Genomic DNA, 26,021 nt, shown 5'->3' with positions numbered 1-26,021 from the left:
CATGTTTCCGTAAATAACATTTCTTATGTAAAGTGACCAGACGTCCCGATTTCGTCCGGGGCAGTTCCGGTTTTTGGAGTCCTGTCGCCCTGTCCCGACTGGGTTAAACCGGGACGCCTAATTGGATGCCAGAACTCTAGACTATGACTGTACTTTTTTCCTTATTAACCAGCGACGCAGAGGGGTGATAATGCAGGTTTTTATTTGACAGCTGGTTTAATCAGAATGGTTCTTAGCTATGGTCCATGAAAGTTCGTTCAGCAGTTCAAATTTCAGCAGCTAAATTTTAAGTAAAAACTTCTCTGATAATACGCTATATAATGTGCTACATCAAGTTACGTAGTGCCAGATTGTAGAGCTTAAAACAGAATTTTTATTTTCCTGCTTGGAATAAAGTAAGAGAGAAGTGCACACAAAATTTCATACAAATATTTCAGTTTCAGACGAAAAACGTATACTGTGTGTCGCTATTGGTAATGAAAATAAAGTTTTTTTTTAATTGTTAGTATGTCTTAAAGCAGAGGTTCCCAAATTTTTTGTCCTGATCCGGTTTTTTTCTGCATTTCCTTCCTGAACCACAGAATTTTTTTTTTACTATGCAATAGAACATCTGAAAGAGCTGCCGCTCCCACTAGTTCTTCATCTACCTTTCCACTTTGATGCCAAAACTTGCGAGAATACAGTCTTTGGCATACAGGAGACACATTACTGAAGTGCGTGGGCTCTGCGCGAGTAAACGTTGTCAGCCCTACTTCATTGGCCCTTCTCCCTCACAGACCGCACAGGTGATCTTAAAAAAAAAAGTAATTTGACATTACTGAGACTTTTATTTTCATACACAGTACTGGTAAATAAAGAAGAATATGAAATTAAATTCAACTTGTTATTGTAACAACACTTTGCCACGCAGCTAAAGCGCAAAAATTGTTAGAGCTCATCACGTTGGCAACAATGAGAAAATGAGCACAGCTGACACGATTAACATTTCTAACGACGCCGCCAAGACCTCAACAGCATTCATAGGAGCCAAAAGTTCAAATTCTCTTGTGGCTGATAATGAAGCGAATTAAAACACTTTGTAAAGATTACACAGTATACAGTGTACTTCAAGCGTCAACTTTTAACAATAAAATGTTTATTGCAGTTTCACAGATATATTACCCTAGCTGTCCACTATTATTGAGAAGTATGTAGCTGTTTATTTTTAACTATGAATTCCAAATTAGATTTAAAAGACGTTATCTTTATCGCTCAACTTCCAGTCGGTTTATATAGGCCTATTTAGTTCTTCAGGAACACCAATATTGAAAACTGTAATTTACACTTATGTTTCGAATCTAAAGGCATTAGAAATTTCATCGATTGTTCTGCTAAATCTGGATCTCTTCACGACATAATATCCAAAAATCTTACGACAGCACAGTTAAGGAGTCAGCACCTGAATCTGACAATTTACAGGAGTCTAAATTGACTGAAAATAGGTTCCTTACCCATGTTCGGTTGCTGTTGATTGAATGAAAATACAGGGTGTACATAGAGTCCGTGAACACTTACAATTATTTGTTGCACAAGAAATAAACATTATAGAGATATCATGCATATGTCATTTTGAAAAGATACCCCGAAAATTTTTATTTTTCTTCGTGTATACCGCAACAGCGTAGTTCGGTAATTTGCCGATAGTCAGCGCTACTAACAAACATGGCGAGTTCAGGTGCGGAGCGAGCTTTCTGTGTGTTGGAGTTCGACAAAAACAAGGGTGCTACAGCTGTTCAGCGGATGTTTAGAACAAAGTACGGTAAGTGGCCACCAACAAGGAAGGCCATTTACCACTGACACAAAAAATTCGTTACGACGGGTCGCTTGTGTCCGGCAGAGAGAAGCGGACGTCCCAGTGTGAGTGGAGTGAACGTGGAGCGCGCCAACGCCCAGCGAACAAGAGCAACGCTTCCGCACTCGGCGACATTCACAGAGCGAATGACGCCGCGTGCTGCGCCGCATGCTTATCACACGTCTGTGACGTAACACACAGGAAGCTGCGGCCGGCACACTCTGCTCAATTCCGCCCTCTTAAGGTAGCCAATTGCCTCGTTACCAGAAGCGGAGGTTCCCTATGGTACCTTGGTTCCAGACAAGCCGCTTGTTTTGTCACAAAATGGCTCTGAGCACTATGCGACTTAACATCTGAGGTCACCAGTCCCCTAGAACTTAGAACCACTTAAACTTAACTAACCTAAGGACATCACACACATCCATGCCCGAGGCAAGATTTGAACCAGCGACCGTAGCGGTCGCGCGGTTCCAGACTGCAGCGCCTAGAACCGCTCGGCCACTCCGGCCGGCGTTTTGTCAACAAGAAGAAAGAAGCTGAACTCTGACAAGTACTTGTTTATGTGGGTCAAAGTAGGTAAATAAAAATTGTTGGAGACTGTATTTTGTATTATAGACAATAAATCTAAAGTTCTTATTTCCTTTCCTAATTCCTTATCTGTCCTACAAAAAGAACAACAAAACATTCACTTATCTACGCTGTTAGCGCATGGTTGTGCGCTAGGCGTTTCGCGACCTTAGGGGGCTGACATGTTTTGTCTGGTGACGAGACAGTTGGCTACCTTAAGAGAGCGGCCTTTGTTTCCGCCTGCCGCCTAGCCGCGCGGCGTCTCTAGTTTTACTAGGCGGAGCGTGCGCTATTTCTCCCAGACTGGGCGACGTTATTATCGTCGCCGTTGGCGGCGCAATGTTCCTGCTGAAAGCAATGCTGGCCAATTCAATAAGCAGCAGTCTATTGGTGGTCCAAATGTCTTTCGTGGACTCAGGATGCAGTTCACATGTGATGTTAGTGCTGTCTTTGGAGGCAGTACATGTTTGACATTGGCTGTTATATGGGGGACCATGCAGACTACGGTGGTCTTGAAGCCTTTCCTGATGCAAACATTTTGGCTTGGAAGTCTTGGAGTATAGCAGAGAGTACAGGACTACTAGCGAAGGTTCCCTACGGTACCTTGGTTCCAGAACAGCCGTTTGTTTTGTCAACGAGAAGAAAGAAGAAGCTGAGACATTCATAAGGAGTGCAAAGAAATGGGTGCGTCGTGCACTCCGTGATCCCGAACTGGCTCCAATGACAGTGTGGGAAGTCCTGCGACAGAAGCATTCGTGGGTACCTGGACACGGAGCTGCCGCATCGATGGATCGGCCGTGCTACAGAAGGGGACAGCTGTTTCACGAAATGGCCTCCCCGATCACCAGATCTCACTACGTGTGACCTTTTTGTGTGGGGACACATAAAACATCTGGCGTACGTGTCTCCTCTAGCACGTGATGTAGCAGAGCTCTGGGAGAGAATACGGGAAGCGACTGCCACAGTCGACGATGCCATGCTGGGACGGGTATAGGAAGAATTCGATTACCGTATTGACGTCTGCCGGGTCATCATGGTTCGCATATCGAATGTTTGTAAAAAAAAAACTTTCAGAGTTTCTCTTGAAAATGCAATATGTATAACATCTGTCCAATGTTTAGTTCTTGTGCAATAAATGATTGAAAGTGTTCCCGGACTGTATGTACACGCTGTATTATTTCAGATTAGTGTCCACTGTCCAGTCCCAGCAAATGCTCTTTGATAACAGTTGCTGTATCGTGCGGGAATGAACCTATCTTGTACTTTCTTTGAAATTCTCTTACCTTTGTGAGCCTCAGTGTTAGGCCAAACGCAGGATGATTGTCAGTAAAGTAGTGTCTTGACAACACCCAAGTTCACTATTTACTACAATGAGCACAACTAGCCGGCCGGTGTGGCCGTGCGGTTCTAGGCGCTTCAGTCTGAAATCCGCGTGACCGGTACGGTCACAGGTTCGAATCCTGCCTCGGGCATTCGATGTGTGTGATGTCCTTAGGTTAGTTAAGTTTAAGTGGTTCTAAGTTCTAGGGGACTGATGACCACAGATGTTAAGTCCCATAGTGCTCAGAGCCATTTGAACCATTTTGAGCACAACTTCTATGCAACATACAACTGTTATATGATTGCCTATAGAAACTAAGTTTTTTTTAGTTGACTTGTTATTACTAAAATGTGATTATTTAATAAGGTACGTAATTGTAAGCTGTCAATTACAACAAGGAGATATTTGTGCAACCTGGTATTTTACAATTGTGTCCCGGCGCCGGGTCGCGACACTTTAGTTGGGGAACGCTGCCTCAAAGCATTCTTCCACGCAAAGACGTGATGTTTCTTCACAAATTGAACAAAAAACCGCGAGATAACTGGTAAAAGGCGATTAACGGTAGGATCATTTAATAAGTACACAGACATTTACAAAGCATCTAGAAAATGTACTTTCTCCTTCTGATACATTTCATTAAAGTGCAAGACGATATTATTGCGCATCTGAGCTGAACTTCCCACTCTTTACGTCAACTACGAGATAATTCGCAGGCTCTATTTTCTGGTCAATAATTTTCTTTAAAAAATTTCGGACACAGATGGACTACAACTGAATCAAACTAAGAACCGTTTAACATGGATTCCGGGAGCAGTTCACTCACTTTGGCCGTGCCTGTCAACAGGTTGAAAAGATCTAAATTAAAGTCTTCGAGAATATGTCTTTATCTTATACGACTGACCAACGATGATAATTTCTGTCTTTCGAAGTTGCTCGTTTCAGCATTTACAAAGGAGAATGAAATCAGAAACATGTGTGTTCACCAGGATAATTGTTTTACATAAAAAATACAGAAACAAAAAGGCGGTCTGATAGACTCCTACGTAGTAATTGTGTTCCTGTAGACATCGCTTAAATCAAATTTAAGCGAACAAACCCTCATACACTGTCATTAGTTTACTTTTAACGCAGGCATCCATTCATACTAAAAAGATGCAGAACAGACTACTATGTCCGTTGCACGAAATATGGAGGAGAACTTTCTGTTTCTCAAGGAGGGAAGTACGACATAGAGTATCACTTGAAAACGGCCAAACACAAGTCGTCAGCAAAAACAGACATAATGTCTTATGGGATAACAGCAATCAGTGATTTTATAATGTTACTTAAAATCCGTCTTGATTGCAAATTTTTTTTTTTATTATTCATATGACCGGTTTCGGTTCATTCAGAACCATCTTCAGATCTGTAAAAATAACTATACTAATTTACTATTTCACGAAAGCAAATCTTTTTCATCCTATCTAATCAACATCAAATGTACCAGAACGTACCTCATATTTCAGTTACAGGAGTAAGCCGTCCAAATCCAGCAACTTTCACATGCTACGTCACTTAAAATTGGTTGGCAGAGTGCACGTCATTTATATTAATTATAACACTATTACCGACAGGTGGCGTCTGGTACATTTGTTACATTCCATTTGCACATACTGTATTCAGTAGATCTTTTTTATATTAAAAATATTTAATTAAAATTTGTAGATGTCAAAGCTAAAATCTGTACTTGTCAGGATTAAAAAACAGTAAAATTATCATTTTTATACGATCTAAAAGGCATAGGGCGATTTATATATCTATGGTGCTGGTGTGAACTTGTTTTCTTCTACGGTCTGCTTCCGTGGTTCCCGCCATTTTGGTGTTGTGCCGCGGTCCGCTCAGTCGTCTGCTTTGGCATCTACATATTTTAATTAAATATTTTTAATATAAAGAAGATCTACTGAATACAGTATGTGCAAATGGAATGTAACAAATGTACCAGACGCCACCTGTCGGTAATAGTGTTATAATTCATATAAATGACGTGCACTCTGCCAACCAATTTTATGTGACGTAGCATGTGAAAGTTGCTGGATTTGGACGGGTTACTCCTGTAACTGAAATATCAGGTACGTTCTGGTACATTTGATGTTGATTAGATAGGATGAAAAAGATTTGCTTTCGTGAAATAGTAAATTAGTATAATTATTTTTACAGATCTGAAAATGGTTCTGAATGAACCGAAACCGGTCATATGAATAATATTAAAAAATTTGCAATCAAGACGGATTTTAAGTAACACAAGTCGTCAGGTTTGGTCGTGACATCATTGGTGTAGGATGTACAGCGCACATTGTGCATAATGCTATAAAGGCAGTTCACTAGTCGATCTAGAGGATGTCATTCACAAGGTTTATTGTTACTTGAACATATATTCTGTGGGTGTAAAAAGCCTAAAAGAATTTTGTACATTTTTAGACATAGAATACAAACACTTGCCTGGATACAGCAGTACTAGATGGTCGGCCTTGATGCCAGTCATCGAGAGAGTTTTACGACTCTTTGGACCACTAAAATCATATTTTTTGACTGAAGAAAAATGCCCAGCAATACTAAGGAAACTTTTTGAACATCCATGCTCCATGTTTTTACATAATCAAGCGTCAACTTTTCATGCAGCAGTATTGAAAATAGAATGCCAGCATGTTACATATGCAGAGGCTGGAGAAGCACTTCATGATTTAAAAGTGACTACGACAGAAAAACAAAAAAACTGATTCGTGCCATACGTTATAGGAAGTGCTTTAAGCAAACTTGATTATGAGGGGGACATAAACGTTATTAAGCTTCACTGAAACCATCTTTGAATTTTATGATAGAAGTGCACAATACTTTGAGCAGTGGACGGATCATTTTAATGCCTTTTCGGACTTCAAATGGATTCTTTTAAACGATGTACCTACATGGGCTGAGATCCAAACTGCCACCAATATCTCATAAATGTATTGTCAAACTGTAACATCAATGACAATGAATTGCTTCAAGAGTGTCTTAATATGCAGCAGTTTGTCACACGCCCCTCCCCCCCCCCCCCCCCCCCCCCCCGCCCGGAAAAAGAACAAACGGAACGTAGAAAAAACCGACTCTGATATGCATTGGGTGCAGATGTTTCAGCACTTCACATAGAAACAAATACCTTATGAGAATATTTCAAGGATTGAGGCATTTGCGTTGTGTCTCCCAGGTACAAATGCAGCAGTCACGTGTCTTTTCTTTGTTGAATAAGATAAAACATTTTAGAACTAAATTCATGTGACTGCAGCACATTTTTTTTCCACTCCTTCAAATGTGTGTGTGTGTGTGTGTGTGTGTGTGTGTGTGTGTGTGTGTGTGTGTGTGTGTGTGCGTGGGGTGGGGGGCCTCCCTTGTCCTCCCATGTTGGTCCCAGCTTCGATTTCCAAAAATATGGTCACGTTATCTTATGTAAACTCAGTACATGTCACAGTCAAAATTAATAGGCATTGGCCATGTTTGTTCAGTGGCGCCATCCTAACTTTGGTAGGACAATTACAAAAAATACACGTATTGTCGGTCATACCGTCTACCTCATTGTTAACTCTCCTGAACTGCCTGTGGTGTCATTTAAAAATCTATACATAGGCATGCCTTTCCCCAGCAATGCGTGGATGTGACGGCACAAAAACGTATTATAAATATGTACTTAGTTGTAGAAATAAACTGTGTGATGGCTAGCGCTGTTTTAATTTATACTAATTTTTTCATAGAAGTGATTGTCTTTTGCATGTTACAATAATCACAATGCATATTAATTTGGTAGCAACAATATCTGAGTCATCTATTCTTTCCGCAAATCATTTTACCGTCTTAGCGAAATAAAATACATGTAACTGTTATGAAATTTAAAACGACAGTGAAATGACATCTACTATCTTAAAGGAACTTTTATGCTGATTCCAAAACTGGCCTCAGATTTTATAAGCCTATAATATTTCCGAAGTTATGAAAATTTTGATTTGCGATTAACGTTCTATTAATAATAATTCACCTGATGCGTTGAAGTTACAGATGTTATGTGAAATATATTCCTTCGTTGTCCAGCGCTAGTTAAGCGAGCATTACCTTGCGAAAAGGTCGTTCAGATGAATTTTTATATTACATCATAAATTCTCTCGTTGATTCTTGGCACTACTGTGAAATCAGCCAAAGGAATAGGTCCTCCATGAAACCTATTATGCTTTTTTGATCTTTAGTCGTTATAGATCCTCAATTCATGGTAGCAAAATGTGCCCGTTTCCAGTATCTTCATAAAAGTTTTTTAGAACGTTTCTTCGGTGGGGCTGTTTTGAAGGCAAATTAAACTACACCGTTGGAGACCTTTGTTCTCTGTGTTTTAGTGTTTTAGGATACCATTCATCTAGCTTGACCCGCACTATGCATGACATCGCTTTATGTACTGACTGTATCTCGGATTTCATTAGACAGTTCTTCAGTTTTAAGTGCTTCCACTCGCTCCCTAGCCTTCCGGCGGGTTCCACACGCCCAGGGAAGCCCTGGAGACACGTACCCACACAGGGCACGTAGATTTAGTTCAGTCATAAATTGCGAGTTGCGTGGAAGTTACCTTACCCTTGTGAGACCGCACCGGGCTGGGCTGTATATTATATGCGTGCCGCCATAACTCACGCTAACTAGTACGTGCCAACGAGCTTTGGCCATCTTGGTCATTAGTGTGCCAAACATGACCAGTGGAAAAAGTGCTTTCACTTGTAATGCTGTCACGCTCGCGACGTAGCACTGTGATCAGACCATGCGCTTTTTGTTACAAAACGTCTTAGTACATCAGGGTCTAACAATGATAAGAGATGATTGTTGGATATAAAGCATGATTGTCTCATTATATACCATATACTGTGAGAACAGCTGTGAAGTGGTACACGCTGCTCTCACCATCTAACTCGATCAGTGCTGGAAGTGTTCATTATCTTCCGTGTTTGACTGCCACCATCAGAAGACCACTTTGCCTAACCTTCGTGTCAGACAAGGCCACTCTATGGCTTGGTAATTAAAAAACCCTTAACTCACGAAGTATGCTCTCTTAAACCTCGCGAAAATTTTCGAACTCTAGCGAAATGATTCTGTACGCACCCTAATGATTAGTTGTGGTTGCGTTATCGCTTTCTTTGTTTGTTGTGGTCACGTGTTGCAGTCTTCTAGACCGTGCCTCATGAGCTGCATACCTCTTTTCTTCAGTATAGTACAAAACGTGCTCGCAGGAACGTGCCACTTTTAACTATCCTATGTTTGATGTTCTTAGTCGGTAGATGGAGAAAGATGTCAGTGATATAGATTAAGAAATATACGAAAGAGACGACCATTTTACCGTAATGAGTGATAACAGTTCTGATAACGACCAAGACGATCGTTCAGAGGAAGAACTTCCGGACAATTGTGATGGTGACCTATCCTTCATCTTTCTCCAATAAAGTGCTTTAAGTTTTAGCCAAAATGATATGTAGTATTAGTGGTGATAAAGAAAAATGTAGATCCCAGCACTGAACGTCACTTTTGCAGACTTTCTTTTTGTACCTATCGAATGCTATTTCTATAAGCCAAATTAAACCATGGAATTTACTTTCATTTGAATATTTACTTGCTTTAGAAATACTACAATTTTCCAGAAAGTAAACTTCAGTTCCGTTGCAGTTGGCTTATTTGTACTTTTAAAAAAACGGACAAAAGTAAGTGATTTTGTGTGATAAAAAGTAAAATATTGCAGGTATCATTTAGGGCGATAAAATCAACAAGGTGTATTTAAATATCACTTACATAATTCTAAAAACAATTGTTATATAACTAAATTTAAAAATTTCAAATGATTTGCGCCTTAAATTACAGGTTAAACGTAGTGGTCCTAAAGACTCCATCGCGTAGTAAACGTTGCAGGAAAGTCGCCTCGTGAGTTCGTAACATTTCTTTTATAACGAGAACCAAAATGAGGTTTTCTATTAATACTGGCCAGCATATGAAGAACCTGGTGAACAGTTTTGGTTTGGCTGACTCCACCCACAGATCGCTTGAAACATATCGACATTATTTTCAATAACGTCAGGGGAAAAAGTTTATAACCAATTTGTGTATCGCTGCTTCGCGTTCGATTATCGTAGTTCTGAACGCAGCGACTGTTGCGCGCAGACACACGTATGTGAGTCCGGTACCTATTTTGTGTGTGTTTGTTCAAAAAAATGGCTCTAAGCACTATGGGATTTAACATCTGAGGTCATCAGTCCCATAGACTTAGAACTACTTAAACCTAACTAACTTAAGGACATCACACACATCTATGCCAGAGGCAGGATTCGAACATTAATGTAAATCTATACAATAATGACGAAGCGTAGAATTGTTGTGGTCAAAACAGTGCTCAGTGCATTTTGATTTCCAAAAAAAATCTCGACAAATCTGGATGCACTGGTTTAATGCACATTACAAACCATAGAACTTTTGTTTGAAGTTCTCTTTTATCTGTTACCGTTTTAACGGAATTCATTCCGAAATATTAAACTCACAATCATTTTTTTCAGCGGGGTATTTACCCGCCTTAACAACCGGATGGGCACGTATAAAAAAAATTATGTGCCTGTACTGCAGTACAACATATACAAAGCCGATCACAATTAAAGTGTATCCTTTGTGGAGGTTTATTTGTAATAGCTCTCACTGTGAAATACTGGAATACTGGATATATATATATGTATATAGTGTGAATAATTTGCACACAGTGAGCCTGACTGCCTCAGACATACAACACATTTTTAACTTCAGTACTTATGTGTTAATTCTTCAACGTAAGATTATACCTCGTAATGAGTAGAGTGTGACAGCATTTTCAATTTTTGAATTCGGTCAATAATTATATGAAGTATTCAAAATCGAAATTTCGCTGCCCCTGGAAGCGATTAGAAACGCAACCAGCAATTAGGGTCGGTTCCCATGAAACGGGTTAGCTGTTTAGTGATGTAGATAGCGCAACATGTGAAAATGACGTCACAGTATGATTGAAAAACATAGTGGCCTTATGGAAAAGTGTTTGATGTTAAATTGTGACGTTATGCCAGGATTCAGTTCTGGGTCACCAAACAACGATGTATTCCATGTCACTGTCAAGTGAGTCGTGAACAGTGATAAACTGCTCTAGGATTAAACCTATCGTAAACAGACAGTAGTTCTATAAAGTAAATGCATCCTTTTTTTTCAGTGACGTTCGATATTGAGAAAAGTGTTTGCACCCAACTGGTACGCGATATCAGTATCGGAGTTGTTAAAGACTCGATAATTCGCACTACGATAGTATTATCAGAAGATACTATCTGAGTGCTTACTGAAGAATATTTCAGACTGTGAACAGTTCGGCCCAAATTATTTGTGTAGTATCAGAAAATAGGCAGTATTTTATAAAACTGTGATATGCAGCTTTTCCTTCTCTATTTATCATTGCTACATTTGACGATTAATATAAGTCCAGTTATTGCTAATGGCATTGAAAGGAGTAAGAAGCAGCTAGCGGAATAGTTACAAGTGCGTAATTTTTGCAGGTTATAACTTTCATTTCTTTATGGTAAGCTAAATGAAATTTTTAACAAAAAGAAAAATTTCGGTAGATCAGCAGGAAGAGTGCATTCGGCAGGCGACGAAGTTTCGATTTTACAGACGTGAGTGACACAGCTGCAGAAGGAAACAAAATAGTCTGAAAATAAGGAAAGAAAAATGTGCTGCGGTGTGCCAATTTATCTTTCAGACGAAATATTCTCACGGTAGTTCATCTAAAAAGTTATTGTACAGTTGCATTATGCCCTTCATGACATGTATACCTGCTGTGTATCAGATGTTCTACAGAAATGTCAGAGTCGAAACTGAAGACTTTTTAAGTCCAGTACGAATGTTGTTGACTGTGACGTGGAAACTGATGTTTAAAAGAGACAGCTTTTATCTGATTTTGGTAACTCATACTTAAATTAATGTGTGCTCTTTGTGTACTGAAGTAGAAGAACTTCAGTAACAGAGATAAATTTAGGTTCATTAACTATCCATTTACATGACGTTTGTCCAGTTACGTATGAGACATTTGAAAGTGGACAAGAAAGGATTAATGGCTCCAGAAATAACTCACCCTGCCTCTTGTGCATATTCTGGCAGAAGGCCTACAGAGTTTCATAATCCTATGTCAAAAAGAAATTCTGCCGAGCTTACGTGTCTGCTAAAAATGAAACCTTACTAAACACCTTTTTTCTCGACACAAGCTCCAGTTGGAAAGGGTCCTTGTTCCCCTAAACCAGTCAACAGTACAGCAAGGGGATGACAACACTGAAAGTACGAACACCGTCCTGAAATATAAGCGCTTGCCAAAACAGTGTACATAATTAGTAGTGTGTACGACTGTCTTTGACTGACAGCAGATCTGCATTTGAGCTTGTGACCTAAGGGTGTAAGTCGTCGCTTCTTTACATGATAAATTTGCACAATTGCTACAGATCTTATGTTCACCAGACGATGGAAGAATAGAAGTGCTAACAGGATGACTTGGAACATGATTTCCTTGAAGTATGGCATCTATGTTAGGAAACCAACCAAAATACTAAAAAGGTTTAGTTAAAACTGAGTCGTAATTCGTTTCCGGGGGATAACGACAAACGAACGGAATTCAGTCATTGTAGAGCGGTTTTCAACTGTTGGGCCATGTGATGTGGAAACCCTAGTGTCAACAGATCATTTTCGTTACTTTTTCCTGATCATATGCGAAAACTTCACTTGTTAACCTCACGACCGTTGTAGAAATAAAATTTAATGATATTGTAAAGGTAAATGTACATATCGAATACGTTGATGGAATGAATAACTCCCAGGGACTATGAGTTCAGAACCTACATCGCAAATGCTTTGTTTATTCGCACCCATTCTGCATCTTTCCTCTGAGAAACGTAAATGTGAGAGTGATGACAGCATGTGTAGTGTACTCTTTTTGTTTGTGCGTTTTCTGACGGTGAAGCAACAGATAGAGAGTGAAACGCAGTGCCGACAAAAAGTATCACATTACATCACATCACCCCCAGCTGTCATGTAAACTGATACGTTTAGTTTCCTGATGTAGAGTAACGTTTATATTTTGTTATCTTCACGTATTTGCTACCAGTTGGATGCTCGCTTGAGTGTTAATGTATTTGCTGCCCCGTCAAATTAATTTGTCGTCAGGAGGAGGAGGAGGAAGAGAGGGACAAGAAGAAGAAGAAGAAGTGATGAAAAAACTGTTGAACTACAGATTAGCGTACAGATTATCTAAACGTCTGACGCCACTGTAAGTATTAGTGTAAAGCTTATGATATCGAAGAAGCAAATGAAAGGGTGAGTTAACAAAGTCTTTTCTCATTTGTTTACAAGTGCTCAGTTCCGCCTTTTTGGACATTTCATTATCCCGGCCAAGTTGTTTCGTGACCTTCGGTCAAACTGCGCGGAATCCAAGGCTGAACAGATGATTTTCGCAGCTAAATGTTTGTGCAGAATCGAATATGAAGGATTCCTCGATGTTGCTAAGGACGATTTTATCTCACATGAAGTCGCATTCCAGCCCACTTCAATGAAGTTGGTAGACCTTCACGAAGTTCATCGCTGACGGAAGCATGGCACTAACAAAATTCTGCAAACCAACGGTAAACAGTCTTTTCTGAAGGTGATTGGTTATCGAAAGTTGAACGAAGCGATTCGAGGATTGTATTTCGAGTTAGACAATTATGAAAATTATGAAAAAATCATTCGACGCGAAGCTCCTCAAGACTCTTTATTTAAACTCTTACTGCAAATAAACTACTCGACCAGTTGCTGAAATGCTGTTGTTTTAGCAATAACACTTATAAGAAAATAGCAGTGTCGCATCCGAATAGCACTATTTGGTTATAAAAACGTAAAATGCGGTCCTCATAATTCCTTACTTCGGTATATGGTGTAGAGAGCATGAGTCGATTTAAATGTTGAGCTACAAATTATTTCAGCGTTCTCTGATAGTAACTCACTCCTAGCTGGAGACGTTCGCTGCAACTTTTAAGGGCCTGGTTTAACAGTAAGAGTTGCTGAAGTGACAATGGACAGATACGGCACCGGTGTACCCGCATGACAAAAGCTCAACTCGCATCACCCGGTCACACAAGTGCGACTACTGCTGAACGTGTGTACTTGTACCTTTTCTGTAGCAATGTTGCAAAGTACGCGACTGATCACAATTAATACAGTAATAAAAGCTGTTCCAAGAATACTTTGAGCTGAAATACTGCGCGCTGAAAGCGTTCTGCAAAAAAAAAAAAAAAAACAAAAAAAAAAAAAAAAAAAAAAAAAACAGAACAATTTGTGTAAGGGGCTGGATGCAAAGGAAAGTGGGCAACGCATACAGTATTTAAAGAACTATATAATAAAGATTATCGAGAATAGAGAGCAGTAATGAGGGTGACCCCTACACAAGTGGAAACACTATTACATTTGATTACTCGAGAAATTCAGCGTCAAGATACACAGATGAGGGATGCAATACCTGTAATAGTGAAGTTGGAAACAACCCTGGTATACCTCCCTTCTGGAATATTGTATACAATGTTGTCGATATTTTTCAGAATTTCAAAAGCATCCGTAATTAAAATAATACCAGAAATAAGTGATGCTATGAATGAAAGTCTAAAGGATTTTTCATAGTAATTAATACAGTACTACATCGCTTAGCTCATGATATTAGAGAATGTCATTGCTGCATGAAGTGGACCACTTGTGAATATTGACTGCGAGGATTGTTCCGTTTGTGTGGGGTGTGCAGACACTGGAGGCTGATCAGGCTGATAGAAAGGAGGCGTTGTTGGTGCGGAGATTAGTGGTGATCTCGGTGGGAACCCTACAGTCGGCCGTGGTGATGGAGCAAAGTCGGAACTATAATTAGAAGGTGTGTACATAGTTCTAACACAGAGGGCTTTCTTGTGGTATCCAGAGAGTATTACATGTATTTCATCCGTAGCACCAGGTCTATCAATTGGCGGCAACTGTCTAAGCTGCAGTGCCACATATCTTCCAATTACACCACATTCATATTCTGATGCTCTTGGACTGAGGACAGACATTGCTACTCGTAATCTGTAATTTAGTTCCTTAAGTACATTCACGGCTGCTGGACCATTCTGATGACAATTTCTTCTTTGACCCGGGTCTTTCTGGCGGTTTCATTGGTTGTTACTTCCACAGTGTTGTTGTTATTGCTATTAGTATCAAGTCCATCAATATTAGTTTCTGAAGACTCTTCAGACAATCAGTTCCCTGATGTTGATACATGACGTGGTTCCAGAAATTAACAGTACTATTTCATTTCGGAATTTAACAATAGTGTTTTACGTAAAACTACATTTAACAATAGTATTTTATTTCAGACACCGAATAAGGAGGAATGGAAATATATGCAAGTAGAATTCCATTCGAGATGGAATTTCCCAAACTGCTGTGGTGCTATTGATGGGAAACACATAATTCAAGCACCAGAAAATTGTGGTAATGAATACTACAATTACAAAGGAACAAATAATACAGTGCTTATGCCTGTCGTGGATACCGATTATTGTTTTAAATATGTACATATAGGCTCATATGGTCGTAATGCAGATAGCGTATTCCAAAACTGCTCGTTGCATTCTTATCTGGAAAGCAACTTATTGTTGCCTGAAAATGGTGTTCTAGATGGAGATGATGCCTTCCCTTTAAAGCTGTGCTTGCTAAAGCCCCACAAAGATACAACTACAAGAGAAAAGAGCTATAATTATAGACTGAGCAGAGAAAGAAGAATTGTTGAGAATGCGTTTGGCATTCTAGCATCTCGGTTTCGTGAAAACCACACTGCGATGAAGATCGTCTTACGTGCATGTTACGTTACACAACTCGTTACGCACCACTGCATCAAGAAACTGTACATCACCAGGACTGACAGATTATGAAGACATAATGATTTTTGAGATCAGCCTGAGGCAATTGGGGTCAGAAATTGATGAATTACAAAGCATACATCACTCGCACATCAATAATAGATCGAAAACAATAGCAGAGAATACGCGAGATACAGGGTGACAATGACTGAACTAAATAAAATAAAACTGTCGTAACTTCTGGACGGTTTGTATTAGGACGTTCGAACTGCACGGTTGGTCGCGGGGCATGATGGGAATTAGTATGCACATGCATGGTTTGGTTTAGCGACGAAGCCCGCCCTCATTTTGATGGCTTCGTCAATAAGCAAAATTGACCCATTTGGGGGCCGGAGAATCCGCATTTCGCGATCGAGAAGTCCCCTTACCCTCAACGGATGACTGAGTGGTGTGCAAAGTCCAGTCACGGAATAGTCGGTGCGGTTTTGGTTCAAATGACTCTGAGCACTATGCGACTTAACTTCTGAGGTCATCAGTCACCTAGAACTTAGAACTAATTAAACCTAACTAACCTAATGACATTACACACATCCATGCCCGAGGCAGGATTCGAACCTGCGACCGTAGCGGTCGCTCAGCTCCAGACTGTAGCGCCTAGAACCGCACGGCCACTCCGGCCGGTTCGGTCCGGTATTCCTTGATGGCACGGCGACTACCGAATGGTACGTGAAGGTTTTGGAAGGTGATTTCGTCACCATTATACAAAGTGACACTGATTTCGACTTGGTTCATACAAGACGGAGCTCGACTCCTTCGAAGCAGGAAAGTAATGTCCTAGAGGAGGGCTTTGGAGACTGCATTCTGGCTCTGGGGTACCCAGAGGCTATATACTCCGTATCTGAACACATGCGACTCATTTTTGTGGGGCTACGTTAAAGACAAGGTATACAGCAATAACCCCAAAACCGTTGCTGGGATGAAAACAGCCCCTCAGAAGGTCATGGAAAGCGTTGATGTTCCGACACATCAGCGGGTCTTACAGAATTCCGCTATTTGCCTGCGCCATGTCATCGCCAATGATGGTAGGCACGTCGAACATGTCATAACCTAGATCCGAATAGCTGTATTGACGTTTACATTTGAATGGAGTGGGTGCACGCCGTAGTTTGTAGCTAACTGACGTTTTTTTCATGTAGTCCAATAACTGTTACCCTGTAAACGTAAAAATTACTTCAATGGCGAAGAAACAGTAAATTGGCAAACTGACATGATTGTGTGATTATAAATATTACAAATATGATTTTGTGATTGTAAATAATATGATAAATGAAATTATAAATAAAATACTATGTAATAATGAAATTACTGTATGTTTTTCTCTTAATTTAATTATTTTCGTAGTGTAATCCACACCATCGAACCATTTGATGGATGGTTTATAGATTTCATCAGTGCCAAATCCACTATGTTTACCTTTATCGGTTTTCAATAACTCGTGATTTTACATAGAACGTAAATTTTTGATCTTTTTTGTTACTTCATTAGTGTCTTGTAAACCCTATTCCGTGCGAATGTGTTCAAGTGAGGCTTTAGGCAAATTTCTGTTCTTATAATTAGGATCCAAACAATTCTGTACGTTGGTTTGGTTCTTGTATAATTCCACAAACATTATATTTTGTTGGGATGTCCATGTATCTGTCATTTATTTTATTTTAACATGTCTTAGAAACACAAAAACACATGCAGCAATGAAGAATGCACATGGCGTGGTGCCGAGCTTACGAACTTCTGTCTGTTTTTAGCCATGACAAAAAAAAAAAAAAAGGTATCGGTTGACTTTACACAAAGAAACCATTTCTTCTTTTCTGGAACCACTTGAAGATACTGTAGCCCAAGGCTGTGCAATGTTCATGTCTTGTTTATATCTTTCTGCGCCTAAACTTCCTACTTCTTTGCAAATTTTGCAGCCACGTTTTTTGTTAGAAACGATCAATCAGCCATTTTTCTCACAAACTACGATTTCTTGTTCCGAAGTCCAACATTCTGGACCATCATTTAATTTTCTATCATGCACACGTTCGTTCACTGCATTTTCACACGTAGGTTCAGTACTCAGGTTTACAGTTTCACTTTCGTCATCCACTGATGATGAACTTCCTGGCTTTGCACTCTCACACGAATTATTGACAGTTTTTGGTTTTTTAGCTGCAGGAGAAGAAGTAAAATAGCTTGTTAGCTTTCTGCTCATCTCTCATCTCCAACTTAACTTACAAGTTGCAACGAAAGACGGGACGCACTGTGAAGCTTCGCACAACCGACAAGAACAGAACAGCAAACGCAAACGAATAAAGAACAACAAAACAAAGATGGCAATGAATCGCGAAGGATCATGGTAGCGGGACCGTAGAGACAGCTATCGGTAGCTCGGCGTTTGGGCCGTTTAGCACTACCATCGCCCACTATTAGCGTGCGAGGGCACTACATGCTTGTCGAACTGGCTGCCAGCGATTCAGTTGTCGAGAACGGTTGCTGCAGCTTCGAAATGCTTGAAACAGTCAATGACATCCCTTTTCCCACCAAAAACTGCACTGGTATCGTTCGTATTGCAATTACAAACACGAAAAAATAAAATAAAAAAATTACGTGCGTGAAATAAATCTTTGGCACTCTTCCAAGTTCTCAACATCACAAAAAAATTGCTTTGTCGATGCATCCCCCAGCCTTCCCCCAGAAAAACAGCACTGTTCATATGATTTGGCAGGTAACTGATTACAGATGGGACATTTATTGTGTTACAAAAGGTAGCCACATTGAACATCTGTGAATAGGGCCTTCAGCACTGTATCAAACATTTCCGTAAGTTATTTATCATTTTCACAATTAAAGGGTACATTTGTATAGCCAAATTTAATATACACCCTGTATAGCACGCCAATCTATTTAAAATAAACTTGACTGTCGTATCTCCACTACTCTTTCACCAACGAAAAGATAATGAATACCACCCTTCGTCCCTCTTCAAGCGGAGTGGCTTTTGTTAAAAAGATTTTCTGCTTCCACTAAAAGTGGCTGAGTTAGTCAGGTGGCTTGTTGTAGGTGCCTCACACTGTATAGTTGCCGCAGATTTTAGGTAATTCAGTAATAAAAAAATTCACTCATTCTGTGTCAATGGTGCTAGTGACAGCGATGTATTTCCAAAAATGAACCGGCGTGATGAACATCGTCGGTCGGCGCTGAGCGTCGTAACCCTCTGAAGTTGTCGCTGTATAGTTTCTGGTCACGCTTTTGAGTGCAGGACAGTGTGTGGAACGACAGTAATTGGCTGCTGCAGCGTTAGCGAGCAGCAGTTTTCCCTTCGTCGCATAAGGCTTCGCCGGCAGTTGAACCACCGACAAAAGCGCACCACCCGCCGAGTTTGGCGCCCTGGCGAGAATTTTCGGGGCTTCCCCTCCGTTTAGGGGATAATGGGCCGTGTTTGGCGCGGAGCGGCAGCACCGACGGCGTACCCCCCCCCCCCCCTTTTTCTACCCCTCCCTCTTGCCATCATACGCACCCTCTCTTATTCAGCCGACACTCCACGCCTTCTGCGCGCTTTTCATTTAGTTGGGGCCTCTTGCTTAAAACTTCCTCCAGTTCTGAACTGCGAGCCACGTTGTTGTCATTGGCGTTATTACATTATACGGATTCCGAGAGTTCTTCGCGCGGAAACAGGCCAAAGTTAAATGAGTTCTGTGAACTAAGCGACCCTGTCGTGTAAACTCACATCTCATTTCACTCTCCAGCGCAGGGGCTGCATCGGTCTCCGCTTCGAAGTTGTTTCGGCGAACAGTGACGAGCGCCAGCCTGAGTAAAGATATTGAAGGCATCTTTTTTTTGTGTGGCGCAAATAACAATTTGCGAAAGCAGAGGGAGAGGGTGCGAGTTTTCTGTGGCTTCTCAGTTCGGTTTGAAAGTTGGCTGTTCATGTCTCTTTGTGTTGTAGACGCAGAAGGACAAACTCTGTGAACCACTGGAGTGAAGAATAAATCATTTTATACTGAGAACGTTAGCAGGAGAAGGACAAGGCAACGGAGAAAGGGAAAAGTTATTTTTGGTTGGCCCCCTGGCATCGGCATTATTCTAGCTATACAGCGAGTTTAACCGGAAATGAAGTAGGAAAGAATGAGCTGATTTCTAGCTGGATGAAACCATTCCGAGCTTCGTGCGAATTAACGACAGGGTCTTTTTAAGCGGGAGACATTGCATCCAGATCCACAGAGGTGACACGGTTGGGGTTCCGAGGGCCAAAAGTAGAAAAGCCAGAATCGGCGTTATATGCAGCCATGCATTTTAACCTAAAAGCCGGACAATTTATCTATATAAATAAAATTTAAATGTTTGTTTGTTCAAAATCGAGTAACTCCGGAAGTTCTTGGCCGATTGCTTTGAAATTTTTCTGTAGAAGGACAAAAGTTGATATTTGTTTCTTCAAAATCCGAAAGTTCCTCGTGGATTGCTTTGAAATTTTGACACAACATTCCATTCGAAGACTCCGTGCTGGAACGCCATGTGGTATACATGTAATATACATGCAATAAAAAGGGAAATGTTATAACATTGTAAATGTTGGTTTGTTCACAATCGGTAATCTCTGAAAGTTGTTGGCCGATTGGTTTGATATTTTGAAATATCGTTCCAGTGATATATGTATGTGAATGTACTTAGGTGTTTTTTAAATGTATGCAATACTACATAAATTTAATAATAAGAACACAATACTGAAACATTGTTACCAAACTAAAAAGTTATTTATATGGGTTACTGGTTTATGATTAGAATACTAGAACAGAATCTGAAATTGCAGTAACAATAAACGACGCTCAAGGTCAGAGAGAGGGGGAAAGAGAAAATGGACACAGGAGTGGGAAGAAAGGGACATTGAAAATGGGCAGTAGGAGATGGACAGAGAGAGGGGACAGAAGTGATAGGTAAAGAAAGGGGAGGGGGAGATGAACTAAAGACAAGGGACAGAAGGAGATAAGGGCGTATATCCAATTCCCATGCATATTATAAACGTGTGCTTCTTATTTTCTTTCTTTTCCATTTAAGCTGATTGAGCTGCAGCAAAGCATGGCGACCTGTGGAAGTCTTACATGAAAATAGTCTGTTCGGCACTTTCAGCCGTTTATTAATAATCAGTTACAGTATTTCTTTGCGAAGTCAAACGTAAAGTGAAGTAATAATCAATAAATAGCCTTACAGTTTGGAAATTATGACAGCAACCAAGTGCTCAGTATTTTTAATTGTCCAGTCATCTTGCTCAGATAATCGTATATCAAAATACACTAGAAGTACTTTATTTAACAAAATGAACTCTTATCCATCCTTCTGGAACGGAAATTGAAAATATATTCAACAACTTTCTCATCACAGACTTATAAAGAAATAATAATAATCTGTAGTTAAGTATTAATATTTCTCATGTGAAGCCACTTTACCTGTTGCTTTTCTTCGTAATCATTTCGTGGAACTCTGGGCAGGATATTTATATTACACAACAACAACAAAAACGCAACAACAGCATTATCTCTGCGGTTGGCTGGGTTTGCTATATAATGCGTTCTTTTGTCCATTGGGCGTTTATAAAAAGGAACACCCTTTCGATATTTGCATTATGCCCTGGAACTGCAAAGTAATCTTCTGCCTGTTTCAATAATTCCCAATAAAATTATTCATTATGCTGTGATTTGAAATAAACCATACACTTCTCATGTGTCAAAATCTTTTTGAAGGGAGAGTTGTCCCTTTTTTTGCTGTATGGATTTCGTAACAGTTTGCCATTGACCTAAGAATGTCCTGTCATTCAATTTCAAGTTTCACCTAGTTACAATATCTACAGTTTCTACTACTTGTTCTCAGATCATTCCGCTCTGCACATAGCATGGTTGTATCATTTTGTGTCAGGCTCGTTCGGCCTATGAAGAAAAACATGGGCACTGACATAAGAATAGGATTGCATGGTACATCTATATGTCCTTATGGTATAGCTCCTTTTTCCTCCTCATACTTAATCCTTGCGCTAACGTCATGAGGTTGAAACTGGCCTTAGTTGTGTGTTCTCTACTTCGTCGCTAAAAAGGCCAGACATGCCGGACTTGTATATTTTTGACCGGGCACGACCGCAAAAAACCGGACATATCTGGCAAAGCCAGACACCTAGCAATCAAGGACACAGTTCACTACACAATGAACTTGTTGCGTCATTTTTGCGACATTGCTTATTGCCGTTGCAGGGACTTATGGAAGTTGCTGTGAAGTTACCACCTCTTTAACACCGGTCCACTGTCAAATATTATTGTGTTATATAGTCGTGTTCTCCCGTATTGGTGCCCATTTCGAAGACTGGTTTATAGAGAAGTCATTTAACGGCAACTGTGATATTTGTGTAGCGATTGAAAATTGTTTAAAATCTCCCCCAAGTATTTCGAGATGACTGTGGAAAGCTCCTGAGTATAATGCTCTATTTCTTCTGGGTGAGCACCACAGCCTTGATAAATTTAAAGAAAGACATCTTTTCCGTGAGGCTGTTTGATTAAGTGCTTTATCTAGCAGTACTGGTCAGTTTAGAACTTTTCGTGTGCACAAATACTTGTTGAAAATCATCGTAGTATGTGTATGTCACTTAGAAATCGTTGACATAGGATTATCTCCATGGTTTACTGATGGATGTAGAAAAGAGTGATTCGTAACAGAAATTAAGTAGATGCACTTAAATCATGGCAAATTTCTAATGCATTATTCCAGGTAGGAGTGAAGGAAGTCTGACACACATGGTATTTCTCATTTCTAGTCAGCAATCCCGACCAAATTCTATGTATTGACATGTGTTATCTATTTTTATTTACTTTTTGATGAGAAATACCATGTATGTTAGATTGGGCATAATTATTATGGTCTGTAGGCAGAATGAGATTTTTACTCAGCAGCGGAGTGTGCGCTGATATGAAACTTCCTGGGAGATTAAAACAGTGTGTCGGACCGAGAGTCGAACTCGGGACCTTTGCCTTTCGCGGGCAAGTGCTCTACCAACTGAGCTACCCAAACACGACGCACGACCCGTCCTCACAGCTTTACTTCTTCTAGTACCTCGTCTCCTACCTTCCAAACTTTACAGAAGCTCTCCTGCGAGCCTTGCAGAACTAGCAAACTTCATAGTTTATATGTTTATGACGAAGGCTAAAAGTCCCCTCTTATTTTTTCCGATTGCACTTCTAGTTTTATGGAAAAAAATTGATGTATGATATGATCATTTCTATGTATTTTGATTTTCTAACTGATTATTGTCTTGCTTTATTAATTTTTATATGTATCGTAAGTGGTCTTTTTTTTATTTTGTCTTATGACTATGTAGTAACGCTGAAGAGTAGATTCATACTATGTCTTTTTATTGATTTTTATCTGTATGATAAGCGGAATTTTAATTTCATTTTGTGATTGCGTAGCTATTTGGGCGACGTATTTTTCTAACCAGTGCGTGAAAGTTTAGATGCATACCATGTTCCTTAATAAAAATGTTTGGTTAGAATGTATCATATGCATAAAATTTTAGATGTTTTGCATTCACATACTCTACATTCTTGTTATATTTTCCTTCACTCCTAACGTTGTATTCCCTTCGTTTTAATTTAATTTAATGAGTATCTTCGTCAGATATGGCTTGACTGATTTTAATTTCATGGATTGATCTATAGCTTTTATTTCACATGCTTATGAGTTTTTTTGAATGGAGTGTAAAATGTTGTATGTTCTTACATTCATCAATCTTGCTTATCTGTTACTTTATATTTTATTGTATTGGTATTTCTATGTAATTGCAGTCAAGAGTAAAACTGTTAACACTTCAGTTTTGTAATCTGATTATTACATAATTATTCAGTTTGTATTATCTTGTTAAAATTTTTCATTGTATATTAACTTGGCAATTATGGTTTCCTGTGGTAACTTATGTTAAAGTATGTATGACATGTGATACATCTTTGACGATTTTCGTGAGTATTTGGATCGATTTAACGTTTTTTTCTGTTTTTTCTTATTTCGTTCGGCATTGTCACATGTCGACTTTTGTACGTTGGGCAGCTGCCATTGATGATGGTTCAGAACGGAAACCGATAGCAAAATAAAATTCAGCCTGTATAAACAACTACTAATGTGCACAGAATGTTGGGAGGTGCCCATTGGGCAGTCCGATGGGGTTATCTGTGACAATTAACTTGCCAGCTAGACTTGTGCCTTGCGAGTGGACGGAAGTGTTTCTCTGCGAGTTATGCATGTTTTATAATCTGGTGAAGCACTCATTACAGATTGGCAACTAGCATTAGATAATGTAAGAAAGAACTGCGGTGGAATAGTTTGTTACTGAAAAGAAGATGTCATTCTTTTGTGTGTTATTAATGTACATTTTTCCGAGACTCGTCTATTGCATAGCTGTGAAATTCTCTTGCTTTATTGCTGTAGTCACTAAATGTTCTGGAGTAGGACGAAGTGTGTGCTCAGACTTACATTCCCTTGGATTTGTTCTGAGTGTTCGAGATTAGACATTTAAAATTTAAAGGTTTTTTTGGAAACATCTGTATTGTACCTAGGGTTGTCGATTTACTCTCCTATACTATATTCGTACAATTTTAACAGTTTCTGTAGCGCCTATTTTACCCGTCTTTGCTGAACACAGGTACCAATGAACCAGCAATAAAAAAATGATTCTTTTAGTTTAATATTTACTTGCGGCTTGCTCGTTGTGTGTTAGAGCGTCACGTACGCTATGTTATTCATAAGGATGTCCGGGGTTTCAGGAGATAACTGTGCGAAACCTACAAGAGATAAAAATGACAGATATTAATTTCGATTCGTAATATGCGTTGTGGCATAGGTGCAGAGTGTGCCACTAGAGGAGAGGGTTTTCACAAGATGTAGACAAATCGTCCACTCCCTATCGTCGCATCGGATTAGTCCGCGCCTGCACATCAACAACACAGTGAACAGATTTTCAAAGCGGGTTTCTGTCGCTGCTCCTTCCCAGGCAGCAGCAGCAGTGACTTCATTCAACTGCAAACAGTTATTGACGATTGACGTGTCACGAACGGTGCCCATACTGAGAACTTGTATCGCGTTAAAAAACTTGGGAGAGATGCTGCTTACACTGAAATTGTTTGATTCCTGTATGTCTTGTAGTTTTCATGTAATCGTATTTTGAAACCCCAGAGGTACTTATGAATAATCCCATATTGACAGGTGGAATGATACTCATAGTCACCGACTGTGTTATTTTCAATACAGACAATAAAAGCAGCGCGGGATTAGCCGAGCGGTTTAGGGCGCTGCAGTCATGGTCTGTGTGACTGGTCCCGGCGGAGGTTCGAGACCTCCCTCGGGCATGGGTGTGTGTGTTTGTCCTTAGGATAATTTAGGTTAAGTAGTGTGTAAGCTTAGGGACTGATGACCTTAGCAGTTCAGTCCTATAAGACTTCACACACACACACACACACACACACACACACACACACACACACACACGCACAATAAAAAATATTTATTCAGAAATTCAACCGGAGTGCGCTACTGCAGCGCTGTGAAAACTAGGCCTGTTGACGACGGCAGAAAGCACTTTGAACCAAAGAAAACGTTGTTACTACGGAGAAAGACTAACGAGGACCAGACAGACAGAAAGAAAAACCAATGATGTTAAAAGGAAATCAGTAATCTCATAGCTATCCAAACAAAAGGAAAACGAGATTTTTAGACATAGATTTAGGCAGAATACGTATTTAACATATAATACTACAAGCAAATTTTTCTGGAAATTTAGCAAGATCGGCCATCAATAAAAAAGCACAAGATTGCGTTCAAGGTAACAAAGTGTTAAAATTACCAAAAAAGATGAAGAGGACGACACAAACTAAAGAGTGGTTGCACTCATTAGCTGATAACGATGATGACTATTTGAGTAATGTTTGGGTCTCTCTGTTGTACAACACTTTTGTTGGTTGCCATGGCTGGTGCTAGTCATAATGTGAAAACTAAGAAGCCTGGTCAAGTGATAACTCTAGGGAATCATATTTAGTGGCTATCGAATCTTCTGATTAATACTCGTAATTTTTGACGATATTGCTGTATCTGTGTTGTTATGAAGATTGATGCAATGCTCCTTCGGACATGCATCTCCAAAGCAACAGGCTTTGTGGTGACTACAGCCGGTATGAAGTGCATGGAATGTATTGGCTGTTGATTTACGCGAGCGGTCGCCTTAACCGCTTTTTGGCTATCCGTGCACGACTCACGGCGAGATTCAACTTCCATATGTCGTCGTTTCTGCGTCACAACCTGTATTCGT

At 39.9% G+C, this 26,021-nt stretch overlaps 1 non-coding gene across 1 annotated transcript; it reads right to left on the bottom strand.

Moving 5' to 3' along the window:
• Positions 1-22,663: 22,663 nt before the first annotated feature.
• Trnas-cga lies at positions 22,664-22,738 on the bottom strand. The gene has a single exon. It is a non-coding gene; the product is annotated as a tRNA-Ser (tRNA).
• Positions 22,739-26,021: the final 3,283 nt, after the last annotated feature.

This window comes from Schistocerca piceifrons, chromosome 4, assembly GCF_021461385.2.
Source record: "Schistocerca piceifrons isolate TAMUIC-IGC-003096 chromosome 4, iqSchPice1.1, whole genome shotgun sequence".
In the NCBI taxonomy this organism is placed as follows: Eukaryota; Metazoa; Arthropoda; class Insecta; order Orthoptera; family Acrididae; genus Schistocerca; species Schistocerca piceifrons.
Note: the sequence above shows the minus strand (reverse complement) of the source record. Positions and strands in the feature narration are given on the sequence as shown.